General features: G+C 34.7%; 1 protein-coding gene and 1 long non-coding RNA gene across 8 annotated transcripts in view; both read left to right on the top strand.

Annotated features, from left to right (window-relative positions):
* LOC144312683 (uncharacterized) overlaps window positions 1–14,096 on the top strand; it is a 2,041,845-nt gene that overhangs the window by 1,734,926 nt on the left and 292,823 nt on the right. The gene's annotated exons all lie outside the window — the stretch shown is intronic.
* The window catches only part of LOC144312681 (uncharacterized), a 137,524-nt gene that overhangs the window by 17,203 nt on the left and 106,225 nt on the right, over window positions 1–14,096 (top strand). The window contains exon 3 of one of the 4 annotated variants that reach the window (XR_013378216.1): window positions 737–892. The exons of the other annotated variants lie outside the window; for them this stretch is intronic. This is a non-coding gene — a long non-coding RNA (uncharacterized LOC144312681). The remainder of the gene's footprint in view (window positions 1–736; window positions 893–14,096) is intronic. 4 annotated transcript variants of the gene reach the window in all.

Below are 14,096 nucleotides of genomic sequence, written 5' to 3'. Positions count from 1 at the left end.
CCTACAATCTCAAAATGGCAATTGATGACAGGACTTGCTAGAATTTCTCCACCTTTAGAAGGCACACACATTCTCCCAATTACCATAGTGTAAACAGTGATTCATTCATTTACTGTACCTGCCTCACTGAGTTTTTGTCTTCTGGGGGAAGACACACATTAATCCCTATATATCACACTTAGATCCAAAAGAATTCTTTAAAACCTGATTGAGATGGAGGAGTGGGGTCTAGATAAACAAGGGATTTCAGGCAGTCTCACCTTTGCATGCCACTATGGATGCCATCCTACTTTTAATCATAGAGATGACACAACCACATGGAGGGAGTCCCGATAACAAAATTAGTCTAAAGTAATTATTGCTTTTCTTTATTTGATCTGATAATGTGCTGCAACATGAACATGACCTTGTATCTTTCAGCAATAATTAGGTATAAATTCTATTAATATACAGATTAGGAATTAAGTTGCCTGTGTGAGAGCCAACTCCAAAACCCAGGCCCAAAACATCAGGCTGAGGAGTTTCTACCTTATGTAAAATACTGGAGGATCCACACAGCCTGGAACTTTTTCCTTAGGAATTCTTTCTTTCTCTTAAGTTAGAACATAGGTACAATATTCTCTCTAATCCTCTGAGCAGGTTCATGGAACTGTAGCACTATATAGTAGTATAGATGGCCACAAGAATATTAAATCCGGGGTTTGTCTGCATTCTCATACCTTAATTTCTCTTGCAGAAGCCAAAGGCAGTGAAGTGAAATTCATGGATTGTTCCTGACATTGCTCTTAAAATTACAGTAGTCACCTCTGTGCAGTTTGTCATCAAGCTGCCTCTAACTTCGATCTCATCATTACTTCATTTAAATTAGCATCAAATTCTGTGCTACTATGTGGTAACTTAACTCTTTTCTGTGTTCCTCATACTTGCTTTTACAAAATTAGTGATGTTGTTAACTGCTCTATGGGTTATAAGACAAGTAGACTATGATCATGTATGTGCTCCCTAGGTAAATGTAATTTACTCCCCACTTGCCCTACCACTTTATGATACCCACAGTGAAATTAAATAGCTCAACTGAAACATCAAATTTATTTTTCCTAAGTTCATGATAACTCTTTTTTGATTCATACAATTTGAAGAAAAAATATACAAGAAAAAGAGTGGACACCTCTTGGCAAAATTTAGAGTTGAGATTGTATTATACTTCAGGGAAATTATTTAAATATCTATCTCATACAACAGTCCTCAGTATTGAACATTGAGGTTGTGTTCCTAGAATCTATTCTACTACTCTATTGTGTATAGCATTAGTTTTTAGTGTGCAAGACCACAACTCTGGCTGCAGATGGACCCTGATTGATATAAGTTGATTAGTACAGCCCCATCTCTCTTTCTTAGACATTGATTTTACAATGGGCATATCATCTACATTGGTTTGATAAAAGTGAAATACAGAAATTTTAGTCAATTTGGAAGATAAAAGTATGTCCTTTTCTGTGTGATAGTTTAAGAATATAACATGTGAAACTGGCACAGCTATTGCTGATGGAATTGAAAATCAATCTGAACATAAAGTTAGCACCTCGAGGAAAGCAGAGTTAAAAAATAATATAAACCTCTAGATTGAAGTATACCTGAAGCTAATATTATTACCACATTACTTCTCAAGCATATAAGCAAATAAACTATTTTTCTGAAACCATCACTGATATACCTTTTAAAAGCTAAGATAATGGTCATAACTCTTAAAAGTTGTTGAATGCCATTAAGAGACTAGAATAATCAGAAAATTAAATACAATCCTAACTATAGGCTTTTACTCATATATTTTCTGTCATCCTCTTTATTAATTCATTAATTTGTATATCAAGCTTAATATTTACATGAAACATCAGCCTTTTTAATATTTGGGGGGTTAAAAAAAAACAAGAAATAAGGTTAAGATTTGCATTTTGGACCACTAATTCTAAAATTCTGTTGTACATAAAGATTACTTAGAGGGCTTGTTAAAAGATAGATGCTCAGGATTTGCCCCTGCGCTATCCTAATCAGAAATTCTGGATTAGAGGCCCAGGTATCTCTGTTTCTCAAAGACCACTAGGCAATTCTGAGATGTATAAAAGTTTGAGCAACTCTGACCTAATCTTACTATACAGCATCAGGATTTTATAGAAGGTATTGAATTGTGTTTCATTAGAAGTTTGGAATGTTGACTGCTATTACTAAAACCCATGAGGGAGGAATTATGCTTCTATTACTTTACAGTATAATGAATAGGATACAGTATTCATGTAGAGATCTAGCAAAGTAGGTGTTCAGTAAATACATGTTAAATTAACATTTGGTCAAGTGAGGATGTTACAATTTTCACACAGAAGATATATTTATATAGAATATATGGAATCCAATTGGCATGGAAGAGTTTGATGACATTGCATTATATCCAGTCTCAGGGACTATATTTTCTTTTTTTCTAATTTTTTTATTTGAGAGAGAGAGAGAGAGTCAGAGGAGGGGCAGAAGGAGAGGGAAAGCATCTCAAGTGGATACCGTGCTGAGTGTAGAGTCCAATGTGGGGCTAGATCTCAAGACTCCAAGATCAGGACTTAAGCTGAAACCAAGAAATGGACACTTAAATGGAGCCAAATAGGGGCCCCAACTATATTTTCTTTTTTGAAAACAAATATGAACTAGCCAGAACCTCCTGGCAAGGGAATGTATCAATTGAGCTCAGAGATAAAACCTAGAGTGCATATGGTGAGCGCTTAATTCTTATCAAATTGACTTATGAATTGTTCCTTATAATCTTTCTTACATTTAACTGAAGGATAAACCAGCTAACAACAACAACAAAAAAATAAGTGAATTTCTCAACTAAAGAGTTTAAACTTAATAATTAAAATGATACGTAGAAAAAAAAACCTAATATATGATCCTGACCTCAAGAATGCATTTATATTGTCAAGGTATGAACCAAGTATAACATTGCCCACATTTTATCTATATTCAAAAATATTTGATAATATTTAAAATAGCTGACAGAATTTTCCTGTGCACATTTATTCAGTAGGGAAGAAATAAATAATTTAAGTATCATGCAAATATATATACTATTCTATAGGTAAATTCTCTTTTTAGATGTAAGGAAAGAATGAAGACTATTATTTTAGAGATGTCCCTCTCTTTAAAATTCAATTTTTGAACATATTTTTATACTCTGGGTACATTTTGAAACATTGGTAACCTTTCCGAAATGATGACATTAAAACCCTCAAAAATAATCCTTCCCAGTGAATTCAACAAATAATACAACATCAGCAAGTTTAAATTATATATATATATAAAATATATTTATATATATATAATATAAATATATATATATCCAGCTACAAGATACATCAATACATATAGTGTTCTATGTGTATATGTGTGTATGCATACATACATAAAATTTTATATAAAGCAAGAGAGTTGAATCTGCCCTGGTATCTAGGGAAATGTCTAAAAACTGACACCAAAGCTCCTGAGACAGGTACAACCACAAAGCTAGAAACCTTTTATCTTTCTGTAGGAATTTGGCACTGGATCCAAGGGATTCCTTTGTAAACATCCTCCCAGATAAGTTAGTAATATCAGATGAGACTTGAATACTCCTAGCAGTACCACATGAGAGAAGGTGGCAATTTGTCTCCCCTCCTTTCTGCTGCAGAGATAAAGAACTTAAATCAATCCACTCAAGCATATGAGGAGGAGAAAATTTAGTTTCACAACTAAAGCAATCAGATTATTATGCTGTGTCTCGTGCCACTACACAACAAAAAGCAAATTGCTGCTTCTGTTTTTAAACTGAAATATGGCAAAAGTGAAATTCTCCCCACACCTACTCTGTTCCTACACAACACGAACATATATAAAATGATTGCTAATGAAATTTCCCTCTCACTTACTGCACAAATTCACTTTCTAGCAGAATTTCTGAGAGAAAATAGACCCAGACAATTGTCCAAAGTTTAAATCTGAATCATAACTATGTTTCACATTCAAGGGACCCAAGAATCTAAGACTTCTCCCTTGCATTTATGGTGAACTTAAATTACAACGGAGTTAAAATAGTATTTTTCTAGGCATCTTATAATAAACATTCCAAGTGAGAAAGGTGGAATAGATCATTATTCAGAACAATTTACTTCTAGACGATGAATCAAAGGAATTACTGCTGAACAGTCCCTTATTCTCAGCCAAGATGGGCAGCATTTGGGATAACAGGTTGACAAGTAAGTCTGAAGTGACATTTGTGCCATGCCAATGCCACGATCATCATGCGGGGCTCCTTTCTCATTTTCATATAGCAGTCATGGAGACTGAGCGCAAAAAATAAATGACTTGAGAGAGATGAAAAAAAATATGTTGTCAGAGCACCAAAGCTGGAACAGGGTGCTTAAGACAAATATTAATGTATTCATTCTGTTGGAGCAATGAAAAAAGAGACTGATTCTAAAGACTTGGGATGTCGTCACAATATTAGGAGGTTAAAAACAAGATCCAAGCCAAAATTGCTGAGAAATGCACCAAGAAAAAGTAGATAATTTTGTAAAAGAAAAGGCCTCATCCAAGCTAAACTTTGGTTCCCATTCTTCATGAAGAACAACTTTTGGATCAGCAATCAGCTAGAACCAAGGGTTCAGATCCCAAATGGGTTGATGCTGCACTCTCTTTCTGCCAAGTTAGATAAATTGAGTTTGGCATGGAACACAGGCCTTTTGGGAAAGACCTTAAAACCCCATCTGTTCTATTTATTCTAAAGATCCCAGTGCAATTTTTAAGAGTAGGCATTTATTCTGAGACAAAATTGGGGTACCATGTGAGAATTCAAGGCTGATAGCCATAGTGCTAGTGACACTTCATAACAATGATTGATACTATTCACCATTACTACCATCACCACCACTGTCTTAGCATGCTTAAAAATTAAAAACAAGCTATCAAAATCAAGCAGTAGGGAAAAAGAGAACAAGCCCTTTTCGATATTATAAGTCATGACCAAAAATGAAATCAAACCTAATACTATTCATATAGCTTTGTACATCATTTTATTATCTTTAAAAAATTCAACTTGTTAACCAGGTTGCACTTAAGGAGAGAAGAAAAGGAAACTTTGAAAGATTAAGTGTGCCCACTGCTTGTGTGGTTTCCATCATCCCCTTACTTCCTCTGCTAATACAGAGGTACATAGAGAATACATGCTTTAGCCCAAACGCAGCTTTGAGGTGCGGTGGCACTTACAGGACACAGCTAATAATGGCTATGGCTTTTCATGACATCTCTTTGGTACGCTTCAGCATGACCTTGTCAAAGTTAAAAGCTCATAAAATTCCTATTTACTTTTTATGGCATTACGATTCTGCATAACAGTGCTTAAAACAAAAACACAGTATAATTATACTGTCAATCAAGCAGCTAAGAAAGGCATTTTCCACCAGCCTCATACCTAGCAAACTGTAAATAATTTATAAAACCAGAAGTCATGACTAAGTGGCAGTGTTCGGGGGCTAGTTAAGCACTTGTCATAATGCTGTGGTTTAAGAGAGCTGGGCACAAAACACTGCTTGTTTACTTTTATCCTGTGAGTGTAAAAAATTGTTGTTTGTGCTTGTCGCCTTTCCATGCGGGCTCTAATAAAAATATCAAATTGTCAATAGAAATTTGAACAGGTGTACAGTGAGAGTAATAATGATGTTTTATTCATATGTATTTCCAGCCCATTTAACTTCATCCAACAAACAACAAAAAATATTTTCTTCATTACCTCCAATTAATGTAAATGTCAAATGTGTTGAATATATTATCACACTGATAATTTGTTGTGTTGATTGATTTGTGGAATGTTTTGGATTAAAGTAACAATTTTTCTTACTTGACTCACAATTGCATGTTGTTATCCGTCACCTCTGGATTATGTAAATAACAAATTTGTTTTCATTAGATCTAGTGCTAATTCTGGTAAACAAGATTTTCAAAGTGTCAACGATTTCTGAGATTTCCAGCTCCTTCATTATTCTGTTATTTTATTTATTATTAACTAGAATTTATCAGCTCTAGAGAAGTTATATATCTCCCTCATGCTAATGACAAAACAACCTTTTGCAAACCCTTTGTATTTATAAAGCAGAAGCAAAATCATATCAAAATAATTAAATTCTAGGTTCCATATCCCTCTTTGTGTTTTGAATTCTATTTGTCTCTTATAACACTCCTTCATAATAATCAAGATTATGTAGAAAAATATTTCTGTAATTGATTTTGTGCTATTTTTTTCTTTTTTTTTAACTGCTTTGGCCATTATTTAATCTTCTTGTTAAATATGATTAGAATGAAAAATTTGTGGTCAATTTTCATAAGCAAGATTTAATGGTATGTTTAATAGGTTTCTTAATATGATAATGAGAAATATTTTTAAGTTTAGATATCAATATATTTTATGTTCATATATAAAGTTAAGTGAGAAATTTAGATTTTTTTGCATGATTCAGGAAAAAAAATCTAGTGGTGTTTTGTTTTGCTTTGTTTTGTTTTTACTATCTTCCATTATCTAGTTATTTCAATTAACCTTTCTTTGTTAAGTGGGAAAGATAAAGAAGGCTTGAGTATATATGAACATAGCACTAAATTCTACCTTGGTCATTTTTTAATCACCCTGAGAAATGATTTGTCCTCCCTATGCCTTGTTTTTCTATTCTGTGAAATGGGGATAATATTATTTATGATATGGGGCTTATGAAAACACTAAATATTTCTGAAACATCTAGCTCACACATGGCAAGTAGCCAACAATTTTTATGGGTCTTTCTTCCTTTATTTTATTTTTCATATGTAAATATCATCTAAATATGGACACTGCATTCTATAGAAATGTGATATTTAAAAAAATATTTTCTTGTATACATGTAGCTGATAAGGACTGAAGCCTAACTTAAGAGGTAACAAAAAGTATTATTTAATATTTGAAGAACTAGCTTAATTTCTAATATGAACTCTTATGCATTTTCAAAATGGAACTGACTCTTGATTTTCTTCTACCCTCCCCCCGCTCCGTGGTCTGGATATAAATATTTCAAAGCTTATGTAAGTGTGTGGGTGAAAGGAGCTTTTTTGATGGTGGAGGGATTTTTCCTTGCAATGGGCAAGTACTTCTCACTGTTAGCATTGCTGTGTGTCTGTCATTCATCCAGCTTACACATCAATTGTCCAGGCTGAGTCAGCTTTCAGTTCTGTCTTCACAGATTTTTCCGGTTAAGGTCCTTCATCGCCATGTTAATACTATTTTTCTTTTGCACTGGCACAGAGGAAGTCATTGAGACTCTTTCAGACCTTCTTTATCTCAACATTCTATCCTGCCTTATGATTTCTGGCATCTTCTAACTCTCCTAGGGTTCTACCCAGGAAGGAAAGCACAGTTTCCTCTGGTAGCAGATCCCACAGACTTCTCAGGGATTTTCCTCTCATCTCTTCTCAACTTGGAGCTTGATCTAGAGAGCAGAGAACAAGCTCTCTTTCTCAGGGACCCACATCCATTTACTCTTAGCATCCTCTGCTTCTTTCTTTTTCCCCCTATCTTTGAGAAATATAGGTCACTGTTTCATGTCAGGTAGTGTCCTGAATGTATTGTTCATGCCCTGCATTTTATTCCAGGCTTCTAAGGCCTAGAACTGAAACCTAAAGACCAAGAATTGCCTCTTAGCTTTCTCCTCACTTGCTGAGGTGGAAGGTGGCCTTCCTGAGGCAGTTCTGTCAGTTAAAGAGGTCATATAAAATACTGAGCTGATGACATGGGAAAATGGCCACATGGTATAGGGGGAAAAATATATATATAAAATATTATCTTGCTATATAAAGTTTTAAAAATAATCCTACCACTAGAAAGGTATGAAAAATAATTGCAAGGGTGAATAACAGAGTAGCATTCATTCTTTGGGAGTCGTTTATTCTAGCATCCATTCTCATCCTACCTTACCTGAGCCTGAAAACCACAGAGTAGCAAACAGATTGGGGTCAAGATTGAGAGTAGGGAGATAAAGAGACTGAGAGGAGGAAGGAACTGGAATCATCTGGGCAAATAAAAGGTAAGATATTGAAAAAAGTATCTATCTCTGTACAGCAGAAAAAAGCACACTAAGGAAGTAGACACTGGTTTCTTGCCTAGGACATCCTGGACACATGACATGGCATATTACAATATCACAGGGACAGATATGGCAAAAGTCACCACTTACTTGCTATAAACACACCCAATTTTTTAAAGAGTGATTCTAAAATTGTAAGAATACTTCTCGTTTCCATTAAATAAAATTAAACATACTTAGAATTGTTTAAGTGCCTGCTTGCCTTCATATTTCATGTTAACACACATATTCCGAGATATATCTGTTGCAATCTCTTTACCCCAAGACACATTGCTCCTGTTAGGCTTAAGTTTAAGAGAAGGGGAAAAAAAAAAAAAAAAAGGAAAACCCAATAGCTAAGCTAACAGAAAACTCTGGCAGTGGGCATAATGCCTTTCATGACTGGTAGCAGCATTAGGATTTCAGTGGAAATGCCTTTTGTAATCAGTGTAACTTATTGAAGTCTGGTCAAATTTTCTGTCACTGATGTAGTCAGTCAGGAAGGCATTCTAAACACTTAGAACCTCTATGTATTCTCAAAGCAATATTTCTTCAAAGAATTCTAGAAACAGAGGCCAGTTATAACCTCTAGTCAGTACTATAATACTTATAAGAGCATTGTGTAATGAGGATGTTTATCTCTGGTCCATATCCTGAGATAAGGGATGAACTGAGAAATTCAAATCTCATGTTAAGAAAAAAAAAAAAAAACTATGCACCTACACATGTGTGTATATGCACACGTATAAATACACTTAATAATAAGCACACAGCTAAGACCATATTTTATGCTTCTTAAAATATCACCTTGGTAATACTTAGCATTACTCTGCATTTTTTCTACATTGCACATCATCATCTTTTGCTTGTTATTCTAGGTCAGTGTATGGATGCATCTAAGTAAATGGATGGGCTGCCATATATCATGTCTGTCTTATGTATTGAGAAAATCTTTCTGTTCACGAGCACTTGCCTACCATAGGCAAAATAGTCTCAAAATAGAGATTATGATAAAACAAATAAGTAGTTCTTTGTCACACTGAAAGAGAAGTGGTATGAATAATTAGTATTGGTTCAAAACAACAACCAAAAGCAATTTGCCATTATCAATAAATAGAATAAAGACTATTTAATAAATTAATGAGAAACAAATCACTTTTATTTATTGCCTAGGTTGGGGAGAAACCCAAGGTTTATCTGGAAATTGACTACTAGGGTAAGCTTTCTATTATAGCCAACCAAGTGGAAATATTCAAATGCTCAAGCTATGATATCAGTAAGCTGGCCTGCAGTTGAGACTGAGCATATGTAGTATTAGAGTTGAAGTACAGTTAGAAGACACTCTGTAGTAATAAATATTATGTTCCAAGCTATAGGCCAGCACTTCGATAGGCTATTGAGACTCGCTGTAAGATTGACAGGCCCTGATGGCTCCTTACTGGAGGGCCACTCTGCAAACTCCAGAAGTGTTTAGAACAAGTCAGGAACTTGTCTTTAATTTACCTTTTATGTACAGATTAAAAATAGTCTCAGAGGTTTGGAATAAGACAAAATGGCCTTTAGAGGCTGGAACTAAGTCACAACTTATTCATTAAGCCTGAGTCAAAATTTGCACTAAAGAGAATTTGATTAATTAGGAAATTTCCAGCATGACAACTAAAATAAACTGTATTTAAAGGTGACCAAAAATCGGATCCAGTAAGAAATACGATGATAATAACCAAAGCCAGCTCCCTAAAAATTACATTTACTCATGGAGAAATTTGGAAATTATTTTTCCTGACTTGCATACCATGTGGAATACTTGGAAATCACATACAAGTCTTAGAAGTCAACCATATACTAAACGGGTTCTGTAGTTTCTTAATAGCATATCACTTTGCTTAATAAAGATGAAAATGTTTAAGTGAGCATTAGAATTTTTTCTGTTCCTCAGTATATTAATACAAAGTTATTAATCATCAGTGCTTAATACTCTGCTAGAGCTTGTGGTGAGGCCCATATAAATAAAAGGGCCACTTCTTTTGAGTGAATTACAAAAAGGTTTAAAGGGCAGGAGGTCAATTCATGGGGCAAATCATTAATATGTGACATATGACAAAATGGTAAATTATATGCTATTTCAGATAAGAAAATAATCTAGAGAAGTAAAGATTATAAGGAGCTAAACATGATCAAGAAAATATTCAGGAAAATTCTATTAAAGGAAATTAAGAAATTAAATTTTCAAATAAGTGGATGGGGACAGCTCAATAAAAGGAAAACATGAACCAAAACATTTTTAAAAATCACACTGTATAGCAAATATGATAATGAGAACCTTAGCACTCATTAGGCTATAATGTATACTTAGTGTACAGGTATACTTCACAATTTCTGGCCATTAGAAGAAGGATGACCAATCTGGAGTGATGAAAAACTGTAAGTTCATATAATTTCACATATAAGAAAAAAAACAAATGAAAATTAAAAAGCTAAAGAAATATTTTGTGATAGAGCTTTCTGTTTTTAAAGATTTTTATTTGACAGAGAGAGACTGAGAGAGCACAAGAAGAGGGAGCAGCGGGCATAGGGAGAGGGAGAAGTAGGCTCCCTGCTGAGCAAGGAGCCAGATGTGAGGCTCCATGCAGGGCTCTATCCCAGGACCACAGGATCATGACCTGAGCCAAAGGCAGATGTGTAACTGACTGAGCCACCCAGGCACCCCTGATAGAGCTTACAATAAGACTTGATATTGGTTTGTAATAAAGAGGAAACAATGCACAGAATGTATGGTACCAAGTTTGTTGAATCAGGTGAAATGTGGTCCCCTAGACAAAAATGGAATAATAATAAATTAATGTTAGATAAGACTCATTGTAAGGGATATTTTTAAGAACCTGGTCTGGGTGGAGTTGAGTACTAATAGAAGCCTTCCTGGGCAACAGGAGTATGATCAATATTATTATTATTTGAACATTTTGCATCTAAAATATGCTTTAATAATAAAAAGTTAACAATTATTCAGTGCTTAGTCGGTGCTTAACCACAAGGTAAACATTGTATCCAGAATATCCCATCTAATCTAATTATACAGTTCTGGGGATTTATAGTGAAGGAGTAGTCAAAGTAATTTTCTGGTTAAGCCTGATCTTAGTTTTATAATAGTCAGCAGTCTCCTAGACCTTAGTGTATGTGGTCTGATTTGCATATGGTAGAGATTGAGAGGGCATAGGACAAGGAGCTTATGAGCAGAAGTTTTTGCTTCAAGGAGCTTAGAGTCTTAGATGAAAAAAGAAACAGAAGTAAAAAGAGTGGTATAAAGCTTGGTCCCCACCTTGGGCCCTCAGAATGCATTTGAACCCGTTTAAAGGAGAGGTTTTATGTAGAAACAGAACTGTTTAAACAATGATGTCCAAGAAACATGGGGCAATATAATTTCACTTAGGTGTTGTTAGGTATTGACCCAGAATGGGACAAGATGAGCCTTCCACTCACTACAGCTGGGCACAGAGAGCTTTCTGGTACCACCACAATAGTTCTAGAACACCTCTGGCATTGCTGGATTATGGAAAAATCATAGCAGAGCACTGGTGGAAATAAGATGCAAGTATGAGATGACAGATGCTGGTAGTGGGAGGTAGGAAGGGAAAGTATCCATTTGGTGCCTGACAAAATATTGCAAAAGCCTAGTGGGAATAGACGTTTTTGTTTATACATGAGAAATCCCCTCTTAAGACTCCAAAAAGTGTCTGAGTGGAGATGAAGGAAAGAGGACATTGCAAGGGGATAGAAAGTCTGTGTTATTCAAGTGAGGGCAAGAACAGATAAAATTTCATCAATTCATTTATTTGGTAATTAACTTCTGTATACCTGAAATGCTTCTGAAGTTATTTTGGAAATTAGAATAAGCACAGTGAGCAAGCAAGACAGTGTTAATGGTCAGTATAATGGAGATACACATATATTAATAAATAAATGGTGATATAAAAATTTTATACAACTCAAGAGCAAAATAAACAAATAAACAATTCCATTAAAAAAAAAATAGTCAGAGGAACTGAACAGAGACTTTTTTCCAAAGAAGACATACAATTAGCCAACAGGAACATGAAAAAGGTGCTCAACACCACTAATCAGGAAAATGCATATCAAAACCAAAATGAGATATTCCTCCCACCTGTTAGAATGGCTATGATCAAAAAGACAAGAGATAACATGAGGATATGGAGAAAAGGGAACCCTTGTGCACGTTTGATGGGAATATAAATTGGGGCCACTATGGAAAACAATATGCAGGTTCCTCAAAAAATCAAAAATAGATAAAAATTCTACTCTTGGATATATATCCAAAAGAAATGAAAACAGCATCTGGAATAGATATCTGTAATACATGATTATTGCAGCATTTTTCAGAATAGCTAATATATGAAAACCTAAGTGACCATCAACAGATGAATGAATAAAGAAAATTACTATATGTATATATTGTGTTATACATATTATGTATCTATACACAATGAAATATTATTCTGCCACAAGAAAAATGAAATTCTGCCATCTAGCAACGATATGGATAGACTCCGTGGGTATTACGCTAAGTGAAATAAGCCAGACAGAAAAAGACAAATACTCCCTGGTATCACTTGTGAATCAGCAACAACAAAACTAGCCAAACTCAGAAACAGAGTAAAGTGGTTGTCAGGGGATGGGTGTGGGGGAAATAAGGAAAGGCAGGTAAAAGAGTGCAGACTTCGAGCTATAAGATAAATATGGTCTGAGGATGTAATTAATATAAAGCATGGTGACCACAGTTGATTTGTATTTCATAATTGAAATTTGCTTAGAGAGTAAAACTTAAATGTGTTCATGAAAACAAAAAGATAAATATGTGGGGTGTAGATATGTTAATTAGCTAGATGAGGTGAATTCTTTTTTTTTTTTTTTGAATTCTTTAATAACATATACATATATCAAATCAGCATGATATATATTGTAAATATCTTATAATTTTACATGTCAGTTATACCTCCGTTAAAAAAGAAAAGATGAAAGGAAGAAAGAGGGCAGCCCGGGGGTTCTTAGCGGTTTAGTGCCCCTTCAGCCCAGGGAGTGATCCTGGAGTCCCGGGATGGAGTCCCACATCAGGCTCCCTGCATAGAGCCTGCTTCTCCCTCTGCCTGTGTCTCTGCCTCTCTCTCTCTCTCTTTTAAAGAATTGTCATTGCTAAAGTAAGAAGCCTAGAAGAGAGCCAAAAAACCCAAGTGAGGAATGCTACTGATGAATTTCTAAGAAAAATAATATTTAAACTGAGACCTAAAATATGAGTAGAAATAAGCCAAATAAAAAGCTAGAAAGAGGAAAGTTCCATACATGAGAACAGCTTGCATAAAGTCTTGAGAATAGAGGTGATGCTTTGAAGGAATCAAAAGCTGGATTAAATGGCTGGAGTGTATGAGGTGAGTAAAGGGAGATATGAGGCTGGAGAGTATAAATTATGAAGGACCTTGAGCTTAAACACGATCTTGAAAGCAATGGAAAGTTATTGACTTCTAATTTATTACATGACATTTTTAAAAGATTACTATAATAGACATGTTAAAAGATCCTCAAATTCACTCCTCATCAAGGAAATACAAATCAAAACTACAATGAAGTATTACCTCATACCTGTTAGAATTGCTAAAATTAACAACACAGGAAACAACAGATGTTGGTGAGGATGCAGAGAAAGGGGAACCCTCTTACACTGTTGATGAGAATGCAAACTAATGCAGCCACTCTGGAAAACAGTATGGAAGTTCCTTGAAAAGTTAAAAATAGAACTATCTTATGATCCAGCAATTGAACTATTAGGTACTTACCCAGAGGTTACAAAAATACTGATTTTAAAGGATACATGCACCTTGATGTTTATAGCAACATTATCAACAATAGCCAAATTATGGAAAGATCCCA

This window comes from Canis aureus, chromosome 4 (assembly GCF_053574225.1).
Source record: "Canis aureus isolate CA01 chromosome 4, VMU_Caureus_v.1.0, whole genome shotgun sequence".
In the NCBI taxonomy this organism is placed as follows: domain Eukaryota; kingdom Metazoa; phylum Chordata; class Mammalia; order Carnivora; family Canidae; genus Canis; species Canis aureus.
This window is presented reverse-complemented; position numbering and strand designations above follow the sequence as displayed.